Source organism: Peromyscus californicus, unplaced genomic scaffold (genome assembly GCF_007827085.1).
Source record: "Peromyscus californicus insignis strain IS unplaced genomic scaffold, ASM782708v3 Scaffold_21__1_contigs__length_65335640, whole genome shotgun sequence".
Taxonomy (NCBI): domain Eukaryota; kingdom Metazoa; phylum Chordata; class Mammalia; order Rodentia; family Cricetidae; genus Peromyscus; species Peromyscus californicus.
In genome coordinates this window covers 33,707,498-33,720,294 of record NW_026294514.1, presented here as the reverse complement: position 1 = coordinate 33,720,294, position 12,797 = coordinate 33,707,498, and positions in this window count along the sequence as shown.

The window sequence follows — 12,797 nt, the reverse complement described above, 5'->3', positions numbered from 1 at the left end:
TGTACGTATATGATATTGTGAAAGAATGAATAATTTTAAAAATATATTTTAGGTTTTTGTGTATGCACGTGTGAATGTCTGTGTGTATGGGGGTGGGTTGGGTCTCTGCGTCTGTGTGTTCAGGTGCCTTCAGAGGCCAGAAGAAGGCATGATATTCCTTGAAGCTAGAGATCCGGGCAAGGGTGAGCCATTAGACTTCAGTGCTCAGAGCCAAAGAACTCCAGGCTTCTGCTAGCACATCACACACTCTTAACCACTAAGCCATCTCTCCACCTTAAAATAAGATATTTAAAGAAAAAAAATGAACTGTCCTGGATGGGGAGGGGGGTTAGTTAGTTAATTAGATAAGTGCATAAACTGTATTTAATAATGAAAATGCAAAAGCTGTTGTGAAGCACCACAGCTTCAGAATGGCTCTTTTAACAGTTCCTTGAAATGTATAGATTTAGAGTATTGTAACTTTGGTGTGTGTGTGGTATTATTTGCAACTTCTTCACAATAAAGCATTAATGAAACATTTAAAAAGAAATGAAAGGGAGGTATTGGTTAATTAAATTGATGTAACTGAACCACTTTCCCTCTATTTATCTGACTGTGACTTAAAAATATCGGAGAACTACAGGATTGAGAAGATAATCTAGATATTACTTTAGTCTACTTGTTCCATCACTTTGTAATCTAGACAAATACAATCTCATCTCCTTACTAGGGAAATATGAAACATCACACATGTATGTCTACCTATTTGTTATTCAAATCCTCACATTATTTTCATTAAACCTGGGTGTTGAATTCATTAAAATTTAACATGCTCATCATGCTTAGCAGTTTTTATTCATTAAAAGTAAATAACCCATGTTCAGTGACAAAACTCACAAAATTCTTTTTTCCTTAACCAAGAAAATGTTGAAAAATACAGCTGTGGCTTTCATAAGAAATTTTCCCATGATGACCATTTGGCTTTGGTTTATAGCTTCATTTACTGTGGAGCAACTTAACTTTTACATAGGAATTGGGTTCTTTAAAACTTTATTTAGTTTCCTAGGGAACTACAAAAAGTTCAGCTCAGAAGCTAGTTTGAAAAGGAAACTTCATGGATAAGCACAGTTGCTATTGACTCAGACATTATGGGGACAAGCACTCATTTTAGCAAGTAAGTTGAAATTACATCATCTGTGATGGTCTCCTCTAATTCTTTCATTTCATTCTTTATCCCTCAATTTCTGACTACTATAAAGACAGCCAGTAAGAAAGAAACTAAGACTCCTTCCAACTTTGTTGTTCATTCTCTTATCATATATTAATCTAATATTTGAGTTGAGAAGAGAAACGCTCTAGAGAGACCACCATGTGATTCAAGATAGGCAGGTAAGCGGCATTCATGACAACACTCTCAGGAGAAGAAAAAATATCCAATTTTACTCTCAATGAGTGCCTTGGCTAATTTTCTGTTGCTCCAATAAAAGCCATGACCAGGATAACTTATGAAAGCAAGCATTTAATTGGGGCTCCTAGTTTCAGAGCACTAGAATTCATGACCATGATAGTAGGTGGCATGGTACTGGAGCTATAGCTGAGAACTTGAATATCATCAACAAACACAAGGCACAGAGAAAGAGAGAGAGAGAGACAGAGAGAGACAGAGAGAGAAAAGAAAGAGACAGAGAGAGACAGAGAGAGAACTAACAAAGTATGGTGGTATGGGGCTTTTAAATATTTTAGAAACCTGGTGATATATCTCCTAGCCCTTTCCAAAGATTTCCAACAATTGGGAGTCAAGTATTAAGATAGATGAGTTTACTAGAACCATTCTCTTCCAAACCACCACAATGAGTAAACCATGAAGATCTACTCACACAACACACTGTGAATTTGGAGTAAGCACCTAAGAGTAAACTTCTCTCCATGACATTGACCTATGAGTCCATCCTGTGGCATTCCTCACTATCTCTATGGCCAGAATCACATGTCCATTCATAAACAAAAATGAAAACAGTAGGAAGATATCTCGTGGACCATCATGGGAAAGTAAGGAGTCATTTTTTATTACCTGTGAACCAACACAGTGATGATATAACAGTGTGAAGTAAGCTAGTTCAGAAGTGAGCTGAACTTTTTATATTTCCCTAGGAAACTAAATAAAGCTTTCAAGAACGCAATTCCTATGTAAAAGTTAAGTTGCTATACAGTGAATGAAGCTATAAATCAAAGCCAAATGATCATCATGAAAAAACATCTTATGAAAGCTCCAGCTGTATAGTTCAGCTATATGGCTGGTGTTTAGTAAAAAAGATGGCAGTCCTTTGAAGAGTGTGGTTACTATTAACTATGAACCTGACAGGATATGGCATGACATAGAAACAAGTCTCTATGTGCACCTTTTGATTAGATTAACTGTGAAGTATAGTCTATCTCTTCTTTAAATTGCTTTTGTCAGTACACGTTATCACCCCAACAGAAAATTGCCTAAGACAAGGAGTAAATGCACTCTCTTCAGAGAAGTGTAGCATATACTAAAAGTGAGTTTTTAATATGGTTTAAGATGGAATAAATTAATAATGAATCCTTGTCTCTCCTTACTCTCAGTATCTAGAATACAAAATATAAATTGGCCTTATTTTTGATACTAGTATGTAGTTTCTTGAACTACTGTCCTATAGACAAGTATTTATGGAATTCTAGAGGTGATATTTAATTAGCAGCACATTGAAATAAATGACAAAACAGTTAAACGTGAATATTTCAAAATTTATCCAGCTCAAAAAATTGGGGAGGTCATGTAATAGTTAAGGGATTTAGATGAAAGATTACAGAATAGTGGTTGCTTTGCCTTCAATACTTGTTTTTCTTCCTTTTATAGGACCAGTAAGTTGCAAATAAATTTTATCTTGTTGCCTTAGCTGTAGTCTACATTTTCAAATTCACATTTATTATAAGGCTGAAGGGCAAGTGCTTTGTAATGGTTTATGTGTGAACATGACTAAGCCATATGCAGATACTTAATCAAGCATTATTCTGCATGTTTATGAGATTCCTTCTGGATAAGATTAATATTTTAATAAAGAATCTATACCAAAATTGCCTTGTCTAAGAAGGGAACATCTTAACTAATCAAGGAAACCTGAATCAAACAAAAAGCCTAGGTTAAGAGAACAATTAAAGAAAAAGGAGGAAATGAATTTGAAAGAGAACAAGGGTGGGTATATGGTAGGGGAGAAAAGGAAGAGAGAAATGTACTTATAGTGTCAAAATTTTTTAAAAAAAATAAGTCCTCCTGCTTAGCTAAGCTCGGACTGTGGTCTTTTCTGACTATCAGGATCAGACTCAGCCATCAGATTCAAACTCAAACATGAAGTCTTTGTGTGACTCCAGCCTCTTGTAATTATGGGATTCCTGGAGTTCAGAGCCTTTGTACTCAGGTTACAACTTATTGGAAACTAAACACTTGTTCCTGTTTATCTCCAGCTTGCTAATTGCAACTCTTGGCACTTCCTCAGCCACAGAATTGCCTGACTCAATTCTTTGTAATGATGAGAGAGAGGAAGGGGAGAGGAAGGAGGAGAAGAAGGAAAAGGAGGATCAAATCGAAGACCTTGACATTAATTCACACACCATGAGCACCTGATTTTTGACAAAGAAGCCAAAATTATATGATGGAAAAAATAAAGCATCTTCCAAAAATGGTGCTGGCATAACTGGATATCTACATGTATCTATTGCCATAGACAAAACTCAAGTCCAAGTGGATCAAAGACGTAAACATAAATCCAGTTACACTGAACCTGATAGAAGAGAAAGTAGAAGTAGCCTTGAAAGCATTGACACAGGAGACCACTTCCTAAATATAACACCAGTAGCACAGACACTGAGAGCAACAATTAGTAAATTGACCTCCTGAAACTGAGAAGCTTCTATAAGGTGAAGGACATTGTCAATAATACAAAAAGGAAGCCTACAGAATGGGAAAAGATCTTTACCAACCCCACATCTGACAGAGGGCTGATCTCCAAAATATATAAGGAACTCAAGAAACTAGACATCAAAATACTGAACAATCCAATTAAAAAAATGGACTACAGAGATAAACAGAGAATTCTCAACAAAAGAATCTCAAATAGCCAAAAGACATTTAAGGAAATGTTCAACATCCTTAGCCATCAGGGGAAATGCAAATCAAAATAACTCTAAGATACCATCTTATACCTATCAGAATGGCTAAGATCAAAAACACTGATGACAGCTTATGTTGGAGAGGATGTGGAGAAATGGGAACACTCCTCCAGTGCTGGTGGGAATGCAATCTTGTACAGCCACTCTGGAAATAAGTATGGCAGTATCTTAGAAAATTGGTAATCAACCTATCTCAAGACCCAGCAATATTACTCCTGGGCATATACCCAAAAGGTGCTCAACCACACAAGGACATTTGCTCAATTATGCTTATAGCAGCATTATTCATAATAGCCAGAACCTGGAAACAACCTAGATGTCCTTCAACTGAAGAATGGATAAAGAGAATGTGGTTCATTTACACAATGGAGTACTATGGCAGTGGTTAAAAAAAAAGTGTTATCTTGAAATTTGTAGGCAAATGTATAGAACTAGAAAAAAAAATCATCTTGAGTGAGGTAACCTAGACCCAGAGAGACAAACATGGTATGTACTCACTCATAAGTGAATGTTAAATGCAAATCAAAGGATAATCAGGCTACAATCCACAACCCCAGAGAAGCTAGGTAAAGAGGAGGACACTAAGACGGACACACATGGATCACCCCAGGAAGGAGAAAGGATTAAGATCTCCTGAGTAAACTGGGAGTGGGGAATAGTGTGGAGGTAATAGGGGGCAGAAATATGAGGGTTTGAGATGGCCAAGTTGGGGAAGAGACAGGGAGGGAGAACGATGCAAGAGATATCTTGACAGAATGTACCATTAAGGGGATGGGGAGAAATCTACAGCTACAGAAAACCCCAGGAACTCACAAAATTGTCCCCAGCTAAGACTCATAGCAATGGTGGAGAGGGTGCTTGAACTAGTCTTCCCCTGCATTGAGATTGGTGTCTACCCTAATTGTCATCATAGAACCTATGTCCAGTGACTGATGGAAGCAGATGCAGTGACCCACAGGCAAGCATTGGCCAAGATCCTGGAGTTCAGTTGAAGAGAGGGAGGAAGGATTATAAGAGCAATGGGGTTCAGAATCATGATGAGAAAAACCACAGAGACAACTGACCCAAGCTAGTGGGAGCTCATGGACTCTGAACTGACAGCTGGGGAGCCTGCATAGGACCAAACTAGGCCCTCTGAAAGTGGGCAAAAGTTGTGTCACTTGAGACCCTTGCAATGGGACAAGGACTTATCCTGGGTACACAAACTGGATTTTTAGAGCCCATTCCTTAGGGAGGGATGCAGGGGGCAGGGGCTAGGTCCGGCCCCAACTTGGCATGCTAGCCTGTGTTGACTACCCAAGGGAGGCTTACCCTCTATGAGGAGGAGATGAGGGTAAGATGGGGGGATGTTGGGGGGAGCAGGAGAAGGTAAGGGGTTGGTATCTAAAAGGAAAGAAAAAATTTTAAATAAAAAATGCACAAGATATTTTGCTTAGAGAAAGAGAATGACTTGAGGCACAAAGTTGGAATTTGTAAGGCTATTTATAAAGAAGTAAAGGGTGGACTCATGTTTTCTTCTCAGATGACCATTATGTCCATTTGTAATTGTACTTGTCTGTTTCTTCTGCAAAGAAAATACTATCCTTCCATAGTGTCCTGGTATGCTCTTCACCTCTATGTTTGTTCAACTGCAAATTTGTATCTTGGTCTTATTAAATTCTAAGAGGCAGGAATCATGTTCAGGTTGTATTAACCTACAAACCTAAGAACTTAAAACAATAAAAACTACTAGTATATGCTTAATCTGGCTCTGAAAAGAATTGGTGAATAAAAAATGAATGACAATAAATAAAAGATGAAGGAATAACTAATACCTGAGTCTCAAGCCCATGAGTATTAATTACTTTCCATTGCTGGTAAACACTATAATCAAGACAAGTAATACAAGAAAGGATTTATTTAGGCTAACAATTCCAGATGTTTAAAGTCCATGATGGTAGAATGAAGACATTGTGGCAGAAACAGGAAGCTGAGGGCTTCCTCTAGAACCACATCTTGAACCACAAGCAAAAAGCGGAGAGAGAGAACTAGAAGTAGACAGGGTTTTACTCTCAAAACCCACCTCAGTAACTTACTTCCTCCAACAATCACCCTAAGTTTCCCAAAATGTGCCACTAATTAGCGACCAAATATTCAAATTCCCAACACTATGGGGGACAGATCATTCAAACCACCATGCCATGAGTAACTGAAATATGAATGAAACTAGTGGAGGTCCTGCAGACCTATCCATGCTATGCTGGAGATGAGAAAACTTTATAAATTGTCAGTTTTCCTAAGTTACTCAGACCACAGTGCTAACAGAGGAAATATTGGGGAATCCAGCTCAAAATATCATACATGTAGGAAGGAAATATTTGGTCATGTTGGTAACAAAAACAGTGCCAAAGCCTGTGCACAGCTCAGCCTCAGAGAATCAGGAACAGCCCCACCCCAGACACAACCCTTGGTTGTGCTCAATGCTCTGCTAGATTTGTTCTTGGGAGGTCCTTTCCATTTGGTGACCTGTCAGTTCCACCATGACATGTGACTCTACCAGCCACTATCATAGAAGATCATTCCCTTTCCCTTTTCTACATGCATAAGTCTAGGGGAGCCAATCTTGGCACCATCACAGACTAGTCTGGGTTATGGGGTGCAAAGCATGGGATATGATATAATACTTGTCCATACTTAGATCATGTGTGATCCTTAGAGCCAAGACTGGGCTTAACCCTGCCCGAGGACAGAATAATGATGCTCCAAAAGAACACTTGGTGCCTCTTATTAGCAGATGGGAATATAACAAACCCCAACAAATATATCTCCTGTGATTCCATTCCCACAGTGTTATCTCTTTGTTTTAATATGTAGAGATTATGACTCATCACCTTTTTTGCCTTTTTCTGTGGTAGAAAATATTGTCTGAATTCTTCCATTATTGGCTTTTAGTTTTTGACTATGTTTCTATTTTTCTTTTACTGAAAATTACTTCAAAATGGTATAAAATGTGGACAATTATGGAATTTAACTATAGAAAGATAATAAATATAATTCCTACTAAATGTATAAGCTCCTAATAATATTTCTATAAATGAGACTAGTATCAGAAGAAAAAGTTCCAAAGAACACTTCTGCTGGAATTTGAAAATTTAGTAAAGAATGAAAATAGCACTCTTAGTAGAAATTGATACAACTATGGCTTGTAAAATTCAGAGCTATAGCTTGTTGAATGATTCTATTCACACTTCAGAAAATCTTGGAGTGTAATTGTCATAAACCCCCCTTTAAAACTTGGCATTTCTGAATGGCATTCAGAAATATTCACTTGCTTAATTATGGAAGATTTTGTTGGGCTTTTATTCTATGTAATTTTAGAGTCAGATTGAGTCCAGAAATTCATGAATCAGTAAATAACTCAAAATTACTCCCCAGAGGCTCCAAATGAGGCAGTGTTTTGTAGCGAAAAGAATAATGGAGCCACAGAGTGCAGGTTGTGTTTCTGTGTTTGACACCAGATCTGTGTCACCATTGGCAGGTCAGTTAAATTCACCGGGGTTCCCTCACCTGAAAAGTGAAGAGGGTAGATGTGATGCTTTGAAAACCCTATGCTAAAAAGAAATCTGTAAAATCAAACTAATTTAGAACTCAATATCCCTGAATGCATGCTTACTCTAACTTAAAGATTATTGACATCAATGTATTTTATCTTTCAGTAAGGACAAATCTAGTAGAAATACAGAATTCAATGCTTAGATTATAAGGATGAGTGTATTGCCAATGGAGAAACTATCAAAGTAAACTTTTGAGACCCAGTAAATTCAAATAGCAGATTGTCATGAGTTACAGTAGCAAACTGCCCACAAACAGAATGACTGTGTTCAAAAGTAACATGTCATTTTAGTTCAATGATAACCTACTAAGAGCTTAATACGAAGTGAGTCTTTCCACAGGACTCATTCTTTATACCATGGCAGATTGTCTGAATAAGAACTTAATGTCTTTCTCCCCGTCTCTGTCTCTTTAATACTCATCTAATGAAACAGTCTTTCAAAAAAATACTGTTTAGTCCTGCCCAAATAATGATAAAAATCTTTAATAAAATCTGCTTGGAACTTTGAGAAATGGTTTGTTTTGGCTTCATAAAATATCCATGTTCTAAAATTTCTGCTAAAGCCCTACTTAAAATTTTCCAGAGGGAGGAGCAAATAATACTGTCTGGGAAGCCTAAATATAAAACACAATGAGAATCTCTATATTGTTATTATAATACTTATAAAAATTATTTCTGACACTCTGAAAACAATTTATATTATTCTATCCAACAATTTATATTATTCTATCTCCTTTTCAATTAGGCTTCATGGAAACAGAGTTGCATGCAGTATCTCTCAACAGTCTTTCAACATAGAACCCTAAAGCTTATAACACACTGGATAGATAGATCTAGATAGATAGATAGATAGATAGATAGATAGATAGATAGATAGATAGATAGATATAGATATATATGTAACACCAAGAAGATAAATGCACGAGAGTATAATTAGATTTAACATATATAAGTTTAGAGAATTTTAGGCCAGGTGACAGTGGCGCAAAGGCTGGGTGGTGGTGGCGCACACTTTTAATCCCAGCATTTGGGAGGCAGAGCCAGGTGGATCTCTGTGAGTTTGAGGCCACCCTGGTCTACAGAGCAAGATCCAGGACAGACACCAAAACAACACAGAGAAACCCTGTCTTGAAAAAAGAAAATCAAAAACAAACTGTGTTCACCCATGTTTTAGTATTTCGATAAGAAAATAAAGATAATAAAATTATCACAGTAGTGTGTGATGATAAAATAGTGTTTATCCAGTTATGCCATTACACAAAGATCAAGTCTAATAAATGTTATTCTATTTACTGACTTAACAGAAAGTTGAATAGAAGTTGTCTTCAAATACAGCAAAGTAGCTTCCTTACTAAAATGTCACCGAGGGTCTCCTATATTCAAAACTCATTTTTCTCCTGTAAAAGATCATACATTAATACTTTTGAAGTGACAGCATGGTGACATAGTTGCATGCAAGTTGCTAAGGTCAGATTTTGGAAGATTTGGATACAGGAAAACGTAAGCAGAATGCAGTAGAATGGTAAAGAACAATCCTGGGAGAGAGAGTTTCAGGTTTCCCCAAGACAAAAACTCAAAATTCACTATGCTCAATTCTTTGTTCAGGAAATTTTTTTCAAAGCTCCTTTTACAAGATAAAACTTTTAAATTCAATCCTTTGCAAATTCTTCCTCAGTCAATAATGAAAATAGCAGCCAACTCAGAGACTGTCCAGAGCCTTGAGAGTATAGTACAATTAATTGTTCTGTGTAGTCAGACATCCCTGTTAATTGCAGTCTAGTCTCACACTCACTAGCTAAGTGACTCCAGATAGGTCATAACTCCAAACTTTGTTTCCTGATGTGTAAGTTCGTCATGGAAAACAGAGATAGGGTGGTTGCTTAGGATTGATTTTTTCGCCCACCACATCAACTACGCTTTAATGGAATTAACTGAGCTCCATAGTACTTCTGTTAGGCATGGCACCACAATTTAAATAAAGCAGTAGACATAATCAAAGGAGCTTGGCACCTCCTGACACAATGTGGGAGCAGCATGGGAAGGGTGATGTGGTCTCAAAAGAACTAATTCCTAGACAGAGCCTTTCTGGATGTGAAATTCCCACTTATAACATAGTCAAATGAATGGATTTTTCTTACGTTTTTTTTTTTTTTTGGAAGGAAATTGCTTAGGCACAGATAAGTTAATATCTGCATATTACTTGAATCTTTTAATAGGATGGGATAACACTGCTTTTGAATTGCTAATCTACCTCACAGATGGAGGTGTATGCCTTTAAATCCCTAGAGAGAAAGAAAGAATTAATGTGCTCAAAGCTATTGTAGTAACTTTTGGCTAGATATATAAAACAGTGATGTGATGGGGTTTTATAAAAATCACTTATTTTATTAATAAAGGTTTTATTTTATTTGAATGTACACGTAATACTTGTTAATAGTATTTCTGCAAATTCCTATTATAAATATGTTATCACACCATTAGCAGAAAGTAAAAAGCATTAATTGAAAAAAAAGCATCTGAAAGAAACTTGATGATTAAAATATAAAATATTAAAAGCATAAAATATAGGGTATAAGTAGTTTTATTTAGCAATGCTGCTTGAAACTCTGTGTATCTCTATTGGTCTATATGATATATTAACAGGCATATAAACAGCTACCTCCGTCTCAGGAAAGAGAAAGTCATAGTTATGAGTACTTAGGATAGCTGCACTATAAAACCATGTGTATCTAGGAAACATCATTTGAGTAACAGATCCTGCATCAGCTCTGCTCTCAAAACATTGCCCTGCTACTACAATTGCATCTCATTTTCCTTGGCCCTTTTGCTGGAACATCCATTTAGAATGTTCAGCTCACAGGGCTTGGCCCAGTCTCACCTCAAATGTCACCTCTTCAGGGAGGCCTCCCAAAATATGTAGCAATCTCTTCATTCTAAAATTCTGTTTTGCTTATGAACCATGAGCTTCTTGGACTCCAGTCCTCAGCACAGCCTTGTAAACTTAGGATACCATGCACACAAACCATGAAAACATGAAGAGAGGGAGCAAATTTTTGTTTTTCTCTTTTAAAAAATATTTGTTACTTTCATATACATATATATATAAAATATAGCTTACTCACTTCCACTCCCCAATCCTCTCCTCCAATTCATCTTGGACCCCTGTCTACTTTCCCTTATCAGCTTCATGTCCTCTTCCTTTTTTTCAAGTACTTACTTATTCGTATGGCTCTGTGAATCTAGTCAGTGTTGCCAGCAAGTACATGGTTGTAGGGCCATCGACTGGAGCATAAAAAATAATGTCAATTGATTCAAACCAAATACAAAACAAGATGCTGTCCTAGGTAGCTTTCTGTTGCTGTGATAAAATGCTCATGACCAAAAGCAACTTGAAGAAGAAAGGGTTTATTTCAGATCACAACTCCAAGGTCACATCCATTAATGAGGGAAGTCAAGGCAGGAACTCAAAGTAGGAACCTGGAGACAAGAGTACAAACAGAAGGAATTCTGCTTACTGGATTGCTCCTCATAGCTGCTCAGCCTGATTTTTATACCTTCCAGGACCACCTGCCCAAGGGTGATACCAACCACAATGAGCTGGGTTATCCCATATCAATCACTAATTAAGAAAATGCCCCACAGGCTTGACTATAGGTTAATCTTAGGCAGGAATTTTCTTAATTGTGGTTCCTTGTTCTCAGATAACTTTAGTTTGTGGTAAGTTTTTAAAAAATGAGGATCCTGTCAACTGGACACACAAACACATTACTATTAAACCATAGACTTTTCTTTCTTGTTGTCCCCAAGACATCATGTTAATATTAATGTGACACTATAAAATAGTGTAACTTTTTTAAAAAGTAGAAAAACAAAATACAATATGATAAAATAAAACCATCACATTGAAGTTGGACACGGCAAACCCACAGAGGGAATAAAGCCCAGAAGACACTAGAATCAGAGACCTGCTCGCTTACACACCCAGGAGTACCATAAAAATACTAAACTGAAAGCTATAATATATTCATACAGGACCTGGGGCAGACCCATGTGGATCCTGTGCTTGCTGCTTCAGTCTCTGTGAGTTGATAGAAGCTTTGCTCAGTTGATTTAGAGAACCTTATTCTACTGCTGTCCTCCACTCCCTTTGTCTCTTGCACTCTTTGTCTCCTCTTCAACAGGGTCCCCTGAGCTCTGAGGGGACAAATTTAATGGAGACATCTCATTTAGAGTTATTTGTTCCAAGGTCTCTGTCTCTGTCTCTGTCTCTGTCTCTCCCTCTCCCTCTCCCTCTCCCTCTCCCTCTCCCTCTCCCTCTCCCTCTCCCTCTCTCTAATGTTTGGCTGTGGGTCTCTATTTGTTCCCATTTAGTCATCTAGTACAGGAGGAAGTTTCTCTGATGATGGCGGAATAAAGCACTGATCTATGAGTACAGGAGAATATCATGAGGAATCATTTTATTGTTACTTTGTCTTTTTTTTTTTTAGACCAGTAGTATTTATTATGAGTAGTATTTAGATCTACGTCTCTGGGTTATCTCGTCTCTGGTTCTTGTTTACCCAAGCAATGTTGGGTGTAGGTTCCATCTTGTGAGATGGGCCTTAAGTCACACCAGACATTGGTTAGTTATTCCCAGAAGCTTTGTGCCACCATTGCACTAACATATTTTGTGGGCAGGACTGTGGTTGGGTTGGTGTTTATACTGTTCTTTTGGTAGCCTGCAGTTCAAATTTTAAAAGTCTTTAAAAATTAAAACTCTAAAAGTTCAGTCTCATTGAAGCATCCAAAGTCTCTCTAAAGGTTTAAAATTTCTCTACAATATCTCAAGTCTCTAAAGTAGCTATCTCTCTCTACTTCTAAAATTCCAAAGCTGCTTAACTCTGGGATTCTGTAAAGTCAAAAATAAGTTAGATACCATCTTATTCCAAAAGGGGACAATCAGGCCATAGTCACCATCAAATCAAATCAAAATCAGAGTACAGGAGTGTCAGACATAGGGGATTCACTCATAATCTTCTGGGCTCCAAAGGACCTG